The 5,333-nt window shown below is 40.6% G+C and overlaps 1 long non-coding RNA gene across 1 annotated transcript; it reads left to right on the top strand.

Annotated features, from left to right (window-relative positions):
* The first annotated feature begins 1,878 nt into the window (after positions 1–1,878).
* On the top strand, positions 1,879–4,672 carry LOC108288025. The gene is made up of 2 exons (XR_001818557.2): positions 1,879–4,055; positions 4,152–4,672. It is a non-coding gene; the product is annotated as an uncharacterized LOC108288025 (long non-coding RNA).
* The last annotated feature ends 661 nt before the right edge of the window (positions 4,673–5,333 follow it).

Genomic DNA, 5,333 nt, shown 5'->3' with positions numbered 1-5,333 from the left:
TGGTTGTAAAAATACTAGACAATCACACTCCTCCAAAGCTGCTTATATATACATGGCTGTTTCTACTAAATTACTACAGATAGTTCTCTTATTCCAAGATTAGAGTTTGTTTTTTTTATTTTCTCTCTTTTTTTAATAAAGGTGGTGTTTCACCATGATGGCCAGGCTGGCCTTGAGCTCCTGACCTCAGGTGATCCACCCACCTCGGCCTCCCAAAGTGCTAGGATTATAGGCGTGAGCCACAGCGCCCAGCCTTTTTTTTATATTTTTAACTGCAATAGAGAAAGGTAGAGTTTGTTAATCTGACTTTGTCAAATCAAATTCACAAATGTGTTCTTGGCATCTTGGCAGTTTAGGATCTTGGGCAAGAGATGGCAAGTAGAAATGTTTTCTTTTCTCTTTCTCTCTTTTTCTTTCTTTCTTTCTCTCTCTCTCTCTTTCTTTTTTTTCTTCTTTCTCTTTCTTTCTTTTTTGAGATGGAGTTTCGCTCTTGTTACCCAGGCTGGAGTGCCATGGCACGACCTCGGCTCACCGCAACCTCTGCCTCCTGGGTTCAGGCAATTCTCCTGCCTCAGCATCCTGAGTAGCTGGGATTACAGGCACGCGCCGCCATGCCCAGTTAATTTTTTGTATTTTTAGTAGAGACGGGGTTTCGCCATGTTGATCAGGATGGTCTCGATCTCTTGACCTCATGATCCACCCGCCTCAGCCTCCCAAAGTGCTGGGATTACAGGCATGAGCCACCGCGCCCGGCCATTTTCTTTTTTTGAAGACAGTCTCGCTCTGTCACCCAGGCTGGAGTGCAGTAGTGCAATCTTGGCTCGCTGCAACCTCCTGGGTTTAACCAATTCTGCCTCAGCTTCCCAAGTAGCTGAGACTACAGGTGCATGCCATTCTGCTTGGCTAACTTTTACAGTTTTAGTAAAAACAGGTTTTTGTCATGTTGGCCTGGCTGGTCTCAAACTCCTGGCCTCAAGTGATCTGCCTGCCTCAGCCTCCCAAAGTTCTGGGATTACAGGCATAAGCCACCCCACTGGGCTTTTTTCTTTTTGAGACAGGGTTTTGCTGTCACGCAGGTTGGAGTGCAATGAGTGGCAGGATCACAGTTTATTACAACTTCTGCCTCCTGGTCTCAAGTGATCTCCCGCCTCAGCCTCCTGAGTAGCTGGGACTACAGGCATGTGGACATGGGGTTTCACTGTGTTGCTCTGGCTGGTCTCAAACTCCCAAACTCAAGCAATCCGCCAGCCTTGGCCTCCCAAAGTGTTGGTATTACAGGAGTGAGACACCACACCTGGCCAAAAACATTCTCCCTTTTTATGTTTTCAAGGTTTTTAAGTGATTTCTCCCTTTTGGTAGACATTTTGATGATTTTTGGTTATTTCCTATTGCAAATGTTTGATTTAAATTGAACTCAAAACTGCTTACTAACAGTAAGATCTTTAAACAGGAAGATCTTTATTATTTCACTTTACTTGACGATATGGAATCAGAAGCTTTCTGGTCCCATCAAAACTTTGGATAAGTTACAATTTGTAGGGATATTCTAACTATAAAGCAAGGCTTTCAATGATTCCTTCCAAAGTTGAACAAAATTAACCTTATTCTTTAAATGATTAGGCATTTACCACTCTCAAATTTTTTTTTTTAATTTTTAATTTTTTTTTTTTTTTTTTTTTTTTTTTTTTTTTTTTTTTTTAGACACAGTTTTGCTCTTGTTACCCAGGCTGGAGTGCAATGGCATGATCTCGGCTCACTGCAACCTCTGCTTCCTGGGTTCAAGCAATTCTCCTGCCTCAGCCTCCCGAAGTAGCTGGGACTACAGGTGCGCACCACCACACCCAGCTAATTTTTTTTGTATTTTAGTAGAGACAGGGTTTCACCATGTTGGCCAGGATGGTCTCGATCTCTTGACCTTGTGATCTGCCTGCCTTGGCCTCCCAAAGTGCTGGGATTATAGGTGTGAGCCACTGTGCCTGGCAAAAATTTTAATTTTTTTTACCCTAAGTCATAAGTACTTATGCTCTCAAATTTTAGAAAGGTTAATATCAAAGACTGGAAATGTCCCTTTTCCACCAGACTTTCAAGGCTCTTAGAGTCACTGTGCATTCAATCCAGTCTCCTTAGCTATCCTTGTCTATTTCTTAAGTTCTTATAATCATGTGATGACTAAGACCAGATCCTGAATTTCAAGAATAAGAAAACAGAATTGTTTATGAAAGCCATTCAACCAAGGTTTTCTGGCTGTACTTTGGCTAATTAGAATACCCCATCTATGAATGTTCCAGTTTTTTTTTTTTTAAAAAAACTTTGTTAAGTTCAAAGTAGTTGGGGGATAGATGAAAATACATTCGGCAAAGCAGGTGTAATTTACTGCTTACTGTAGAATCTAGGTAGTGGGTATATGGATGTTCCACTTTAAGCTACATTTAACATTCTTTTCATAGTAATGATTTTTATAATAAAGTGTTAAAGAAAATAGAGTTGGGAAAAATCAAGGCTATTTTACTGGTTCACTCCAACATTATATATAATTTGAATATTTGCTAATTTTTTTTGCTAATAATTCTAAAAGCTCACTTATATGTAGCATACAGCACAAATAAGTTGATCTTATGAGGTTGTAAACTTTGAATCTCCTGAATGTTTTTCTCTGCATTTTCAAGTAGGTTCGTTAGTTGGTTATAACATCTAAAAAATTAGAACTCTAGTTAATGACAGAAATACCAAAGCCATTGTAAACAAGAGCTGAAAGATGAGAGAAATGATAATGTAATTAAGCACTGGCTTATTTGGGAAACGTGACAGATAACATTTAGTGTTAATGTTGACACAAATATTAATTCTTTTTTTTTTTTTTTTTTAAAGACAGGGTTTCACCATGTTGGTCAGGCTGGTCTTGAACTCCCGACCTCAGGAGATCCGCCCGCCTTGGCCTCCAAAGTGCTTGGATTACAGGCGTGAGCCACAGTGCCCGGCATATTAATTCTTGAGAATAATTAGAGAAGGGCGAAGACGTAAGTGGAGATTATAAAGATTCTGAAAAAGGCTTGGTTCGGTGGCTCATGCCTATAATCCCAGAACTTTGGGAGGCAAAGGCAGGAGGATCACTTGAGGCCAGGCATTGAAGACCACCTGGGCAACATTAGTGAGACTCTCCATCTCTACAAAACAAAGATTCTGGAAGGGATTTATAATGGTCCCTCGTTTGGGAAGAGAGTTAAAGAAATGAAAGTGGAATAACTGCAAGCAGTGAAAGGAAATGTGTTTATGACACATCGCCAGGCACAGTGGTGTGTGCTGGTCCCAATTACTTGGGAAGCTGAGGCGGAGGATGGCTTGAGTCCAGGAGTTTGGGGCTGTACTGTGCTATGCCAATTAGGGGTCCACACTAAGTTTGACATCAATATGATGACCTTCCTGGAAGGGGGGGCACCAGGTTTAGTAATGAGGGGTAAACTGGCCCGGGTTAGAAACAGAGCAGGTCAAAACTCCTGTGCTGATCAGTAGTGGGATCATGCCTGCGAATAGCCACTGCACTCCCATCTGGGCAACACAGCAAGACCCTGTCTTATAAAAAAATAATAAAAAAGAGATGCATGTCCTCAGGAAAGAAAGGGGCTGATTGAGGGCTACTTAAGGCTGAAGTGACTAGGGAGTAAAGGGTAAGGCAGTGTGCAACTCTTAACCTTTCACTGGTTCCTGCCTTTTAAAGCCTTTAATGCTGAATTAACACCAGTGGAGTAAATGAGATGCTAAAAGCATTGTTTGAAATTATCCCTTAAGTGATGTAGTTCCACTTTCTATGACAGACACTGAAACTACAATCTTTTGGTCAAAATAAAGGGTGAGGCCGGGCGTGGTGGCTCACGCCTGTAATCCCAGCACTTTGGGAGGCCGAGGCGGGTGGATCACCTAAGGTCTGGAGTTCGAGACCAGCCTGACCAACATGGCGAAACCCTGTCTAAAAAAAAAAAAAAAAAAAAAAAAAGTGTGGATGAGGTGTGATCACAAAAACCTCAAATGAGTTATCAGTTATATTTGACCACTGACAGGTAGCTTAGAGCNAAAAAAAAAAAAAAAAAAAGTGTGGATGAGGTGTGATCACAAAAACCTCAAATGAGTTATCAGTTATATTTGACCACTGACAGGTAGCTTAGAGCTTTATATAAAGGACTATTTGAACTATAAAATTTTCATCCATGTTTTTAAGTGGCATTAAAAAAAAATCCCATTTAATAGGATATATAGTATGAGTAAGAAATTATAAAGTGTAAAACAATATAAAAATTGCTATTTATAGAATGTAAAGAATTTATATAGTCATGCACTGCATAACAACATTGAGGTCAACAATGGACCACATATATGATGGTGGTCCCAAAATATTCTAATGGAGAACATATAGAAATCTGATATATGGCACTTAATGTGGCACTGCAGATCAAGTCATGGAAATATCACCATTACTGCTATTCAGTAATGGTGCTGGGACATTTGGATTTCTGTATGAAAAAATATATGTACATAAAAATATGCATACCATCTAGATTTGTGTAAGTACACCTTATGTTTGCACAACAGAATCACCTAATGATGTGTTTCTCAGAATGTATCCTGTCATTAAGTGATGTGTGACTATATCCAATAAAAACTGTAATGAATATCCTAACTAGAATATTAGAATTTTAAATTCAGCTACATTTAACATTTTAAGGCCAAAATTTTAAGGTTTACTGACAGCAATGAATGTTTAAAGATGCTTTTTCCTAATAGTCTTTTTGTTTGTTTGTTTTTTCCTAATAGTCTTATGAAATTATATAAATACTGGCCGGGCATGGTGGCTTACGATTGTAATCCCAGCACTTTGGGAGACTGACGCGGGCAGATCACAAGGTCAAGAGATCAAGAGCATCCTGGCCAACATTATGAAACCCATCTCTACTAAAAATACAAAAATTAGCTGGGTGTGGTAGTGCGTGCCTATAGTCCCAGCTATTCAGGAGGCTGAGGCAGGAGAATCGCTTGAACCTGACAGGCAGAGGTTGCATTGACCCAAGATCATGCCACTGCACTCCAGCCTGGCGACAGAGTGAGACTCCATCTCAAAAAAAAAAAAAAAGCGGCCGGGTGCGGTGGCTCAAGCCTGTAATCCCAGCACTTTGGGAGGCCGAGGCGGGTGGATCACAAGGTCAAGAGATCGAGACCATCCTGGTCAACAAGGTGAAACCCCGTCTCTACTAAAAATACAAAAAATTAGCTGGGCATGGTGGCGCGTGCCTGTAATCCCAGCTACTCAGGAGGCTGAGGCAGGAGAATTGCCTGAACCCAGG

This window comes from Cebus imitator, unplaced genomic scaffold (genome assembly GCF_001604975.1).
Source record: "Cebus imitator isolate Cc_AM_T3 unplaced genomic scaffold, Cebus_imitator-1.0 Scaffold359, whole genome shotgun sequence".
NCBI classification, from domain to species: Eukaryota; Metazoa; Chordata; class Mammalia; order Primates; family Cebidae; genus Cebus; species Cebus imitator.
This window is presented reverse-complemented; position numbering and strand designations above follow the sequence as displayed.